Source organism: Hibiscus syriacus, unplaced genomic scaffold (genome assembly GCF_006381635.1).
Source record: "Hibiscus syriacus cultivar Baekdansim isolate YM2019G1 unplaced genomic scaffold, ASM638163v2 tig00110384_pilon, whole genome shotgun sequence".
NCBI classification, from domain to species: domain Eukaryota; kingdom Viridiplantae; phylum Streptophyta; class Magnoliopsida; order Malvales; family Malvaceae; genus Hibiscus; species Hibiscus syriacus.
This window is the reverse complement of record NW_024062715.1, coordinates 8,631,479-8,646,418: the sequence shown is the minus strand read 5'-3', so window position 1 is coordinate 8,646,418 and position 14,940 is coordinate 8,631,479. Positions and strand designations below refer to the sequence as shown.

The 14,940-nt window shown below is 32.9% G+C and overlaps 1 pseudogene; it reads left to right on the top strand.

Moving 5' to 3' along the window:
- The first annotated feature begins 1,783 nt into the window (after positions 1 to 1,783).
- On the top strand, positions 1,784 to 7,121 carry LOC120122285 (annotated as a pseudogene).
- The last annotated feature ends 7,819 nt before the right edge of the window (positions 7,122 to 14,940 follow it).

Here is a 14,940-nt window from a genome sequence, read left to right as displayed (position 1 = left end):
TATATAATGATATTTCAAACGGTTGGTGGTAAGCTGCAATCAATTTGAGCTGTATAATTCACGTTGAAAGTGTAAATTTTCAACCGTTGAACGTGCAATAACAACACCGCTGATTTTTGCTGCACCAATACAGCTATGAAACAATAGTGAACAGTCTCGAAGCTATGGCATGAGGACCAGCTATGGCTAGAAGCTAGGGCACGAATCTATGACACTTTGCAGCTCAAATCATGCTGCAATAATACAGCTTACAGCTGCATGCATGAGTCTCCTGAGCAGATGTAAGAGGAATCCGCGAGGAATAGGTTCTCTGATTGCAAGTGGAGAGATTGATGGCTACCTAATCCTGCATGGCCCAAAGTTGTTCAGTCCAAGCATGGACTGCATGTGACCTTTGCGAGCTGGGCGTGCATGGAGGTCGTTGGGCGTGCCTGGGCGTGCATGGAGGTCGTGCATGGGCGTGCATGGAGGTCGTTGGGCTCATGGGCTTGCATGGAGGTGCTGGTAGGGGTCAGGGCATGCATGGCGACCTACCAGGTCGCTGGGCGTGCATGGCGACCTATAGGTCGCCGGCGTGCATGGCGACCTACCCCCGGAACTGTAGACCACCCACCTGAGCAATTATCTGGCGATCCCACTATCTCGTGAAAAAAAAATTTCAACGCATTATCTCGTTGATTTTGCCAATGAAAGTCTCTTGTCATTGCCAATTACGACACCTAGTACTTGATAATTATATTGATTAATTAATAGAATATTCTTTTCAAAATCAATTAGTATAAATAAAAAGTCTAAATAATTATTTTTAATTATAATATTCTTCGAATTAGATGACGTCGTTTCTTCGAATATATCATTAAACTAAAGTTATTCAATTTAATAATTGTATTATTTACAAATTCTTAATTTATTTAAATTAATATATTTTAACTTCAATTAATATATATATATATATAACTAAATTTAAATATTTTTTATAAAATCAGAAATGAACCAAAATATTGATTTCACACACTTTTTCACCTTTTCCTTGGTGAAATTTCTGTCATTTTGCTCAACTAAACGCGTCATTGATTATGCTTTTAGCTTTGGGATACTTTGACCAGCTTCGACCTTCCCAATTTTCATACGGTAAATTTATCTCACTAGGTTAATTAAATTAATGGAATTTGGATCATAATGGCAATTTGATTCACATTATGATATTTAATTAATTACTTAAACTCACAAAAAATTTAAACTTAGAAAGTGAAGTTAAAAAGATTTTTAAAGAAGTAAATATAGTAAAAATTGTACGATACGTTATTTATTATATTTAAAAGTTATTATAGTTTAAAATTAAAAAGTGAGTATGAAATTTCGTGGGTCCAAATTAAAGCAAGCTGCATACAATAAATCTCTATATTCTGTCATATTCGACTCACTGAATATATTCGTTTGGAATTTTGTTTTCATCTCGAAGAACAGTTAGCCAAAAGAAACTCGGATTTGATATAAAAGTACAAGGAAGCTGAGATTAATTTGAAGTTGGACTGCTGTTTCTTCCCTGTTCTTTTATGTCCTTATCCGAGAGGGAAAAAAAGTTTGTTGCAGAGGAAAAAGCAACGAATTTCTCGTAAATTCACCCAGAAACCGGATCCGTTCGATGGATTACCAGACGATCTTGTAATTTCCATAATTTCAAGCTCGCTTCTTCGGCTTCGTCTCTCCTGATTTCTTCAGCATTCTTTTAACGTACGGTTGATTTTTGTTTCGAATTTTTTTAGTATTGAAGGTGTCAATAATGGAGATTTTGAATTTTATTTCCGATAGATGTAAGAGAATAAACCTTTTAGCAGTTCATCCTTTGATTTTATCAAAAGTTGGCCTTAAAGTTTTTGCCGTCAAAGCTCGGAAATGGTGCGATTCAGTTCACCGTTTTCTCAAACAGAGCGTTAACGCCGGCAACGATGAAGCTTGTTATATTCTCGGCATGGTCAGTATTCATGCAAATTATTTATTTTAAAAAAATAAATTTTATTAGGAATTCGCGTAACCTGTCGCTGTTACAGATCCGATTTTACTGCTTGAAAAACCGAAGAAGCGGAGAGTCATTAATGGCGAAACCAGCAATCAAATCCCACACGCCATCTATATGCTCGCTCGCAGTCATACAATTCAACGGAAGCGGTAGCTCGAAAATCAATAAGGATCTCCGCGCGGAGTAGCTTTATGCGAACAAGCCGCTTTCCTCGGCCACGTGGGCGCATTGCGTGAACTCGGTCACTGCTTACAGGATGGTTACGGCGTGCGCCAAAATATTGCATTAGGACGCCGACTACTCGTCCAAGCCAACACGCGGGAACTCGCGTCTTCTTTAAACGCCTTGGTCCAACAGAAACCTCCGGGACAACACCGTCGTAGTTTAAGCTATCAACTTTACAGCTTAAAGAAAAAGTTTGGGTTGCTCATTGTTAGGTGATTTCGAGTGCAACGTACCCGCACCGGATGTCCACCCTGTGAACGTGTTCTTAAAAGAATGGTCCGAGTCAGGGGCGGGCGAGTTAGCGGAGGGGCTGAGGCTTTGTTCCCATAAAGGGTGTGGGAGGCCGGAGACGAGGCCTCATGAGTTTAGGAGGTGCTCGGGTTGTGGCACGGTGAACTATTGTTCGCGTTGTTGCCAAGCACTAGATTGGAAGCTGAGACATAAAGTGGATTGTGGGCCGATAGGACGATGGTTGCAAGAAGGCGACGGAGAAATGGAGGTGGTTGTGGGAGCGGAAGAGTTGGTTATTTAATTTATAAGGGTAAACGGTAAAATCGTTAATGCAAATTTGTATAAAAAATGAAAAAAAATACGGATTTGGATAATTAAGTCACATTATTGGGATTTTATTTTTATTTAAACCTAATTTTGGATTAATATTCAAAATGAATTTTAATAGTCAAACTTATAATTACTTGTTTGTCACTTTCTACGATACGTGAAAAATTAAATATTACAATAAAATAATATATTAATCTTTATAGTTTAGAATAATTTACTTATTTATATTTATATTTAATTTTTGATTAAATTATACGAATGAAATAATTTCGTTGATTAAAAGGATCATTGTTATCTCTAGAGGTAATTAGTTTAAGCACAATGTTTATAGGAGTTAGGAGTGGGTAAGAATATCTTATTCGAATAATCCAATGATTCGATCCCAATATTTGAACATTTGATCTGATTTTTACTTTTAGATAATTCAAGTAGGATATTCAATAAAAAAAATTAGATAATCGGGTCGAATATTGAGCGGTGCTTTGTTCAAAACAAAATTACCTGGGTCCTAGAGAGAAAACGATTATAAAATCACCTCCACGTAAATTAGAAAGATTATTCATTTTCCTGCAAAAATATAAAATCAAAAGTGTGTGTAAATATGAAGCAATGAATAAATATATCAGATCGATGTATAGACTAATGTCAAAAGTGAGTGTAAGTATGAATTGTTGAACCGATGTATAGACTAAAAGGCAAGGAATATGTGACTGCAGATTAATGGTTAAATAAGAATGAGATAAATGAATAAATGATTTCAGGCGGTGATAAAGGAAATATAAGGGAACAAGATCAAAGTAAGTTGGTGGTAAAGGTCCAAAAGTACTATTAAGACAAGGATCAAGAAGCGATTAAGAAGTAAAATAATTGACATGTTCGGATTGGATATCCAATTTTTGTCTGAATCGGATCCGGATCATTATTTTAGTTATTTAAAATTTTGGACATTTGAATTTTTAGATTGGATTGAATCCGATATTCGTATTTACACACCCCTAACAGAGGTGTTTAATCGTTCATTGTCAAATAATTAAATCTTTCGAACATATATTACCTTATAAATTATAATACACATAATTATAAAATTACTCCTAATGTTTGCACAAATTGTCACTTTTATCTTCTTCTTTTTTGGAACATTTTAGCCCCTAACGTTTTATTTTGGAGCAAAATGCTCGTTGGATGGATAGAAATCGTTAGTTGATTAACAATCAACGTTTTCTATTGATGTAACAGGTCCACGTGTGATTCCATATAATCAAAAAAATATTTTTAAATATATTTCTATAAGTGTATATGTAATTAGTTATAATTATAATTTTACTCAAAAAATATTTTTTGTTGAATTGACATCACACATGGACTTGCCACATCCGTATAAAACACTGACAATTAATCAACTAACAATTTTCATTCAATCAGGAAAGATTTTGCTCAACATGAAACGTTAAAGACTAAAATACTCTAAAAAATGACAGATGGCAAAATAACCATTTATACAAAACGTTAGGAATAAGGATAATTTTGTTATTACACCATTATAATAATTCCAAACAAATAAAAAATTCTTTTAATTAAATTTAGTGCAACTAATTAATTATGTATCAATTTAATTAAAAAATATAATAAAATTACGATTGTAATCATTAGGGATGGGCATGAGATCCGAACTCGATGGGTTCTGACTCGACCCGACCTAAAAAATTGAGTTCGGATTGGGTTGGGTCGGTTTCTTTTTAAGGTGATATTCGGGTCAGGTCGGATTCAGATTTATGGTGAAAAATAGCCGACCCGACCCGGGAAAAATATAATTTTACCTTATATATTTAAGAATAATTATAATAATACCCCTCTATATATTATTTTTTTCAATTAAATCATTATTTTTATTGAATAAAAATAATATATCTTTATTATTTCGGGTCGGGTCGAGTAGGGTCAAATTTTATCTTAAAAAATCAGATCGAGTTCAGGTTAGGTGAAGGATATATATTTTTTGGGTCGGTCAAAACCTAACCCAAACTCTACCCATGCCATCCCTAGTAATCATGAATATTCTTTTATCACTCAGCTATAGACCTTTTAAATCACAAACTGTTAATTATTGAATAATTTATAAATTTTGTGCAATATTAAATTTAATGTTTAATATTTACTTATTTTATAAAAATTATCTCAATTTTTTAAAAAATAGAGTCATTTTAATATTACTTCTAAAAATATTATTGAAAAATATTAAATTTGATGTAAAAATACTTTTAAAAATATCTTTGAAAAGTGTAATTTAAAATTTAAGTGTTTTATATTACTATCAAAAAATAATTTTGAAAAGATAAAATGTTCTTTTTAAACATACATGTATACTAATTTAAAAATCAATTAAAATTAAATAATTGAGGATAAAATTATAATTTTAACAAAAGTGATTTTACGCAATAAAACTAGTAATTCAAATTTTTGAGGTTAAGTTGAAAATTACTTTTTCTAACTATAATTTTAAATCAAATTTTGAATTTTTCTTTTGAACAATTTTTTTTTTGATATTTAACATTACTCCTAGGATGGAAAGTCACTGGTATTCCTAAACTTGTCCTAAATCTTCAAATTTTACCCACTGTAACAAGCCATAGAACTTCCAAAAACAATTTCTAAAAAATCTGAAACAACCATTAGGTATTCATTCATAATTCAAGGGAAGGAACAAAAGATTCGCACCTGCTTCCGGACAAAATTCTAATCGAAGTTTGCCTTGTACGTTTTTCTTTCAATCTAGATCCAATTTGAGAACTCATCTGTGCATTTGGTGTGGGGAGCATCATTTTGAAAGCATGAGTCGTATAGATTGGTTAGAAGAAAATAACAAGGAATTTAAAAAATGCCAGTGGGAGTTTAAAGAAGCTAGGTTGGGTGAGTCATTTTGACATACACCTTCTGGGCACATGTAAGTAAGGAAGATATGGCCTTAAAGACCCATTTCATATCATTGAGCTTGGAGAGAATCTGCCGTTTCTTCTACTTTTATTCCAACTTCTTCAATAATGATGATTGCAAGTTCAAATTGATTCTTCGTTGCGATCATACTAATTCAGAATAGTGCTACTGCCTTTACTTGAACAGGTTTGTTCGCAGCCCTCGAATGCCGGTACTGCTTTGAAAGTTCGGAAGGATGTTGCGGCAAGAAAAAAAAAACCTGCAGCAGCGTTAGGTTTGTAATATTTTTCTTCTGTGATTTTATGGTAGCTTTGGATGTTCAATATCAATGGAGTTGTCACAAGGTCCTTCGGTAATTCCGAAATCCCGTCTCAACTTAGAATTGGATGATGGAATCGTCGATCGTTTTCGAATTAGGTGTATAGCACCTTGAATTTATAATTTACCGGATTTGCATCTTATTAAAAATTTATCAGATTCAAGAGTCGTTTACAAATAAAGAAGGATGAGCACTCTTAAATTACTCTTTCGGTACCAACATAAATACCGAATTGTCTTAATTACAAAAATTAAAATTTTAAATAGAAATTTATATAATCGCTCCAAGTCATTTACCTTTGAACGGGATTCAAATTAAGAGTTACTTGAAAATGAAGTTAACATTAAAAATAAAATAAAATAAACCAATAAATAAATAAATAATAATTAAAAAACTACAAAATAAAAAAAAATTGAATTAATCTATCATTTTATAAATAGAAAATAAATAAAATAAATTTAAAACATAATTAATCAATGGACTAAATTGTAAAGAAATTAAAATTTTAGAAGGGAAATTACAAATAATTTGGATTGATGCAAAGAAAGGGACTAAAAGGAATTATACTTCAAAATTGTAGGGACTGCAGAAGAAATTAAGATTTTAGTAATTACACGGTCGCCGCCACCCCTTGAAAACCCACAAAACTTGTATTTTTATTTATTTATTTGTAACTTACTCTCTCATAAAAAACTCTCTTCTTATTCTCTCATCTCTGTCAAACCAACCCCTTCTTACCGGCCAAAGCTACCCTGACCACTGTCTCCGTCGCCTCTCCAGTCACAGCCCACGGTTAGCTACTTAGCTTCAGTTGAATATGCTAAGCAAGCTCGTGCAGGTCTGATTCGTTAAGGTTTCGGGTCAGATATTGTGGCTAGCACTGCCCTTGTGGACTTCTATAGCAAATGGGTCAGAATAGAAGATGCTAAATACGTTTTCTGCAGGATGCCTCGCAAGAATACTATATCTTGGAATGCTGTCACTGCTGGATATGGTAATCATGGTTGCGGAGCTGAGGCTGTGGAATTGTTTGAGCAATTGCTTCGAGAAAAAAATGAGACCTAACCATGTTACTTTTCTTGCTGTGTTATCTGCGTGTAGCTACTCGAGACTATCTGAACGCGGTTAGGAAATTTTTCAGTCCATGAGTAGAGATCACAAGATCAAGCCCCGTGCGATGCATTATGCATGCATGATCGAGTTATTGTGTCAAAAGGGACTTCTAGATGAGGCCTTTGCATTGATAAGAGCTGCTCCCTTCCAGCCTACGGCAAATATGTGGGCTGCACTATACTAACTGCTAGTCGTGTCAATGGGAATTTGGAGCTAGGGAAATTCGCAGCTGAGAAATTGTATGGAATGGAACCTGAAAAGCTATTCAAATTTTTATATAAGACGAATACAAATAAAATTTTATGATAAATATAATCAACAAAATCAAATAATTATCTAAAATAATTCAAATTTCAAATCGATCCTTTTACTCTCCTACGTCACCTTTCTTGACAGGGCATTCAAGAGCCTATTCCCTTGAGACCTACGAGCACCTATAGACGAGTAAATAATTTATCCGCTTTCAAATAAACCGTGGATTTGTCTTGTTTGATCATCGATGACTTAATCTGTTGATTAATATAAATTAGATATTAGTACATAATTTATTATGGAACGATCAATTGATAACGGAATGAATTAATGGCAAAGATCAAACATCAATTACAGGAATTAGGCAGCGTGTTAGTTTGGTTCAAAGCGGAAACGATATTAAGATAATTGCATTACGCCAGCAAGACAAGTCAATGAGGGCCCCATGAGGCCAAAAGTCTAATCTGAAACCTAAGGGATGACGAAATTCCATCTGCCAATCAATCTTAGGGTACACTACGTTTTTGTCACTCAACTTTGTTTTTATTCTTATTTTAATCATTTAACTTTAAAAACTTTCAAATTTCTTTTTTTTTTGTCTCTTCCGTTAAGTGTCTAATGCGGTTTAAATTTTTTAGATAAAATTATGAAAATATTTCTTTAAACGATGAAGAAGTCAAGAAGAGGGAGAAGATACTATACATCGATTTTAATATGATCAGATGATATAAATATCGTATTAAATCAAAATAACATCGAATCATTTTTTAATTAGAAAAAATTATTTATCTTACAATATGAGGACCGAGGATATCCCTATCTAAAAATAATTGAATATGAGCTGATAAATTGATAGATTATCATGTTAAGAGTCGGGAGTTTTTGCAAGAGCATTCGTAGGCATGTCATCTTCTCGTGGTATTCGATAGAAATTTGTCACCCATGCTTGTTGACGAATAGCATGAATAGCTCGAACTAGAGAAAATGAACCAGAGAAAGTGAACTAGAGCATGCATGCGAGTCTTGAACGAGCTTATATGCCTCCTTGCAATCAATTTGAATAGTAAGCATTTTAAAGCCATAGGACTAGGCTATTTGAGTTTTTTCTATTAAAAAAATTCAAACTAATAAGAAATAAGGAGAAAGATGACTATAAAATATCAACTATGTCGTAAAAGTTGGTTGATAACGATCGAACGATAATAAAAAATATATTATTCATAGAAAGAAGACATCAATATTATGTCAACTTCATGGGAATGTCTCAGGAAAGGCGGGTTAATATACGGCTAATATACAGCATTACCGGATACATTAAAATGTATTTAATAAATTCGGTTTAGCGGTACCTATTATGTTGACAACTAATAATGTTTTAGGTAGAAAATATGAAAAACTATTAAAAAATTTGGTAACCGGTAAACTTTGGTTATCGGTAAGTATCTATCCTTTTTATAAAAGTGTCCATACTTTTAACATATCAAGTAAATTTTACCGGTTTTGTCATAATGAATCTGGTTTTGTCATATTTTTACCTGTTATATTGTAAATTATCTATCCTTTTTATAAAAGTGTCCATACTTATTTCACTGTGAAAATATATTTATTATTATCTTTAGTTAATATTGTTAAATTTAAAATCTAAATAATATTTTATAAAATATCAAAACAATCAAATAATTTTTTGTGTAAATGAAATTATTAAATTAATATTGTAGGTGGAAAACATGAAACACTATTAAAAAAATTGAAACATAAATTACATAACTTTCAAAAAAGTATATATCATTTTTATAAAAGTGTCCATACTTATTTCACTGTTGAAAACATATTTATTATTATATTTGGTTAATATTGTTAAATTTAAATTCTAAATAATATTTTATAAAATATCAAAACAATCAAATAAAATTTTGTGTAAATTAAATTATTAATATTGTAGGTGGAAAACATAAAACACTATTAAATAAATTGAAACATAAATTACATAACTTTAAAAGCAGTTTTAAATCCTAAAAAGTGTCGATACTTTTAAGAATATATCGATCCAAAACGATATACCAGGTAAAATATGATAAAACCGGTAACAAAATGATAAAACCGGTAAATTAAAAGTGTCGATACGTTATATAAGGATCGACACTTTGTGAATTTAAAAGAGAAGCAGTTATAGCGCCTATAATGTGTCGATACTTTAAAAAAAATATCGATCCACAACGATATAACAGGTAAAAATATGATAAAACCGGTATCAAAATGATAAAAACGGTAAAATGATACCGGATATATTGAAAGTGTCGATACTTCGTAAGTACGTGTAATAAATTATCGACACTTTCAAAGAAATAGGTAATTATCCTTTCGAAAGTATCGACACCTGACATAAAAGTATCGACACTTTTGTATTTGTATCGATTAAATATAAATAACATATCCGATGAAAATATAAGCTAAATATCCTCTGAAAATAGATAGAACGGACGAGTTTTTGAAATCGAAGAGTAATTGTTGCTGCATTTCAGAAGGCGTTTCTAAAGCGAAGTTTGTTGTTTGTTGCTGCAGTCGAATCGAAAAGTATGTTGTCGAAACCCTAATTTTTTATTATTACAGTAATCGCGATAGGGTTTTTTATGTGTTGTTGGGGTTTTGGAGTAAGGAAGCATTTGGGACCGATTGCAGGTAGAAATAGATATTCAAGGAAAACGATAAATGTCGATACTTTTATTAAATATTATAGGTAGAAAATGATATATAGGTTGTATAAATGTGCCGACACATTTTGGTGTGGCCATTCAAATTCTTTTGAAGAAAACCGTTTTACCACAAGAGTAGTTATCTATATTTGTATATTGAAAAGTGTATGTAACAAAATAATTTGATTTGCGTAAACTGATATATGAAGGAAAAATGGAGTCAATGGGTTGGAAAATTGTTGGTGGAGCAGATGACTTTGAAATTGAGGCCGAGACTCGAAAGCAACCAAAGGGTGGATATATGTACTTCTAGTAAGTATCAATGTCTTTTTGTTATTATTGTTGAAATGGTAATTGGATTAAAGTATCGATAAACTTTAAATTGATTACAAATTTTAAATGTTAACAGTATGGCCGAATGCAAAAGGATGAAGGGAGATGGCACACAGAGCGGTTCGGTATGTAAATGAAATTGACATTGAGTAGTATTAGTATTTAGTGTTAATGTATTGATTAAGAAACGTTTATGTTTAATATTAGGTGAAAAAAGATGTGAGGTCCAAATGGAATTCAATGAGTGATGCTGAAAAGGAACCTTACATCACACAGTCAAGGAATGATAGTAAAGAATACAAAGAACGGAGGAAAGCACATGAAAATAAGGTATTCATTAAACTTGTAATACGTTGATACAAAATATATAAGAACTATAACATTATATATTGTTAAAAAATGTAGGAAGTTTCGACAAGATGCAGCATTAAAAGGGTGAATTTATTAATTAAACACCTTAAGGAGAAGGGTCAGTTGAATGTGCTGGGAGAAATAGGTTTTGGATCGTTGATCGGAGTAAGGGATCGACCTATTCGGAGGGAATTGTGTCGATCCTTGATGGCACAATTTGACGTCAGTCAATGTATGGCTAAGTATGGTGATTATTCATTCCCTCTGGGGGTATCGACTGCTGCAGCCGTATTGGGGGTACAAAACAAAGGCAAAAGTGTTATAGAAGTCTGTAGGAGTAAGAACTGGAAAGCACTTGCCTCCAAATATGGTTTGAATCATAAGGTGACATATACTGAAGTTGAAGAGGATATCAAAAGTGGATCTTACTTGGGGGATGAGCTGAAGGCCCGAGTTCTATTGTACCTTGTCGGTATTTCTTTGTCCAACGGGTGATACGTCAACGAACAAGGAATATATGAAGCTCATTTGCGATGAAGGCTTGAAGGGTGAATTCAATTGGGCTGAATATATCCATTCGAGATTGATTGAATCAATTATCACCTTTAAAAAGGGCAGCCAGAGATACCTCAAAGGGTGCATAGCAATCTTAGAGGTAAATGAGTTGAATCACTTTTTTGTGTTTTTATATAAAAATTCTAATTTATTATAAATGCAGGTTGCACTGTTCGATTTTTGGTCGGGCTGTGAGGCAGTGCCGGCTTATGAAAGAACCGGAGTGGCACGCATCCGTGCATGGGGGAAGGAAGAGGTGGTTAGAGTGATGGTGAAGTTGAAGTTGGATAGAGGGAAGAAGCAAGAAATGGTAATAAATGTAATTAAATAATATTAAGAATATAATCAATGTCTTAATATTGTAATTTAATTTTTTGAAGGTTATTGGCAAGGATGTAGAGGAGGCAGTGGAGGCAGAGGAGAAGAAAGGAGGGATGGTTGTATTGGGGGATGAAGGTGAGTGGGACGACGGTGAAGCAAAACAGAGTAACTTCGACATTTTGATGTCTGAATTGGCTGATATCAAAAAAATCCAATTTGAAATCATGCAAAGACAATCAAGAGTCGAAGAGAAACTTGATCAAGTCGTAGAGAAACTCGAGAGGCATAAGGGGTAGTGGAAGGAAAAATAGATGGAGTGGTGAAAGAAGTAGAGGTGTTGAGGGGTGAAGTGGTGAAAGAAGTTTCGGTGTTAAGGGGTGATATTAAGATGGTGACGGGAGAAAAATTTGAGGGAGTGGTGAAGGAGGTTGTTGATTTGAGGAGTGAACTTACGGGGGTGAAGGGGGTGGTTGATAAATACTCGGATGAAGGAGCTCAATTGAAGGGTGAAATAAAAGATATGAAGAGCTATGTAGAAAAAAAGTACGATGAACTGAAAAAATATGAAGAAGAAAAGAGGGAGGAGGAAGAAGAAGAGATGGAAGAAATGAGGAGGAAGGAGAGGCCCAATGTGCTTTATACACCGGAGAGTGTCATAGCAGCAGTTTTGGATTCGGAATGTCCTGCACCCCAGAAGAAGAAGCAGAAGGTAAGTTTAATAAAAGAATACTTAATTTGATTTTTATTATGTTGTTGTGACAAAAATTTGTATGCAAAATTGTAGGTTGAAAAAGCGGACATTCCAACCGGAATTGATGACATCGAAGCTGCAATTTGTGATTATTTATGGAATAGCGAGTTAGAATCGGGGTAAGTGAAATATATTGTTTTGTGAGTGATATTAAATATTTCATGACAAGATATTAATCCTAATGATTCATACAGATATTCTGTAATATCAATGGGAAATCAATTCGCTACTGTATACGACGTTGCAACGTTGAAGCCTACAGAATGGGTTGGCGGTGTGGTAAGTAGAAAGTAGAAAATAAATAAAACTTATTGAATATGTTCTGATTGTGTAATTAATTTGTTAGGTTATCGATTGCTCGCCTGGACCATATGCTACGATTCTCAAAAGTCACACCGGAGGATTGGCTACCTTCCATACCTCTTAGTGGTGAGTTAAATTAATAAATATTGAAAAGTAGTGTTATAGACGGTAAATTAATAATGTTTGTTGCGTAATTACATCAACAGGCGTTGGAAGCCAACAATAAAGAAAGTGTTGAGAATATTTCTACCTTCTGGGGTGTCATATTGGATAACTATGTGAAATTCACCGACTGTGAGAAGGTAAGACACCATACCAATTGCAAATGATGTTTTCGGATATAGAATGTTGAATTTTGTCAAATTGGGTGTGAAATTTGTTGCAGATAATGATCACAATAAACTACCATAATTCACATTGGTATCTGTTGGTGTTGGATATGGTAGATCATGTTGTAACAATATATGATAGTATGTTTACAACTGAAGCAGCTAAACAGAGAGTGAAGGATGCTAAGAGATTGGTATGTATGTATGTATGAAAGGACATTATGTAAATTATAATGCATAATTTTTTTGGTGCATAACTTCTTCTATTTTAATGCAGATTAAAATATTAGATTTTTATAATAAGAAACGCATTTGGGTTGAGTCATGTGGATCTCTAGGAAAGTATCCCTTGAAAAACTTCAAATTTGTGGAGCATAAGAAGAATAAGCAATTGAATGGGTATGAGATGTTATCACAAATAGAAAGCTTAATTTATGCAGTATTCATCATAATTGACATGTGTGGTTTTCAAATTTTGTAACAGATATGATTGCGGCATGTATGTGATGATGTGGATGGAATCGATCGGTTCTACAGGGGCAACTGGTGATTTTGTAAGTGGATAGAAAAAATTGTTTGTGGTAAAATTGTTAAAAGTCGTAGATTGAATGCTGTAGTTGACAATACTTAATGTTCTGACAATTTGAATATAGGTTGTTGGAGACTGGGATCGATCGCGAGTATTAAATGATCTCGTAAGCCACAATCAAAATGAACGAAGACAGGAGATAACAAAGCCGCAATATTACATAAGAATAACAAAAGGATGCAATGATGTAAATGTCGAGTTAATTTTGTATAAGATTTATAATTTTGTATACGATTTATATTTTTTTTATGTGAATATAATTATGAATGAGATGAGAAAAGTTAGCAGTATGTTGTTGTACATGTTTCTTATACACATTAAGGGTCATGTCGATACTAATATAGTTTGTGTCGATATTTTTTTTCCAGAATGAATTAAAAACAAGGTGCATCAATAAGTGTCGATCCATATATAAAAAGTGTCGATCCCAAAATCATCGAACCCAAAAGTATAATGTAATATGTAATTTTTTAATCTAACCGGTACAATTATACCGGTTTTATGAGAGAAAAGTCTAAATAATGTGTCGACACTAATATAGTTTGTGTCGATATTTGTTTTCCAGAATGAATTAAAAACAAGGTGCATCAATAAAGTGTCGATCCATATATAAAAAGTGTCGATCCCAAAATCATCGAACCCAAAAGTATAATGTAATATGTAATTTTTCATCTAACCGGTACAATTATACCGGTTTATGAGAGAATAAGTCTAAATAATGTGTCGACTAATATAGTTTGTGTCGATATTTTTTCCCAGAATGAATTAAAAACAAGGTGCACCCATAAAGTGTCGATCCATATATAAAAAGTGTCGATCCCAAAATCATCGAACCCAAAAGTATAATGTAATATGTAATTTTTTAATCTAACCGGTACAATATACCGGTTTTATGAGAGAATAAGTCTAAATAATGTCGACACTAATATAGTTTGTGTCGATATTTTTTTTCCAGAATGAATTAAAAACAAGGTGCATCAATAAAGTGTCGATCCATATATAAAAAGTGTCGATCCCAAAATCATCGAACCCAAAAGTAATGTAATATGTAATTTTTTAATCTAACCGGTACAATTATACCGGTTTTATGAGAGAATAAGTCTAAATAATGTGTCGACACTAATATAGTTTGTGTCGATTTTTTTTCCAGAATGAATTAAAAACAAGGTGCATCAATAAAGTCGATCCATATATAAAAAGTGTCGATCCCAAATCATCGAACCCAAAAGTATAATGTAATATGTAATTTTTTAATCTAACCGGTACAATTATACCGGTTTTATAAGAGAATAAG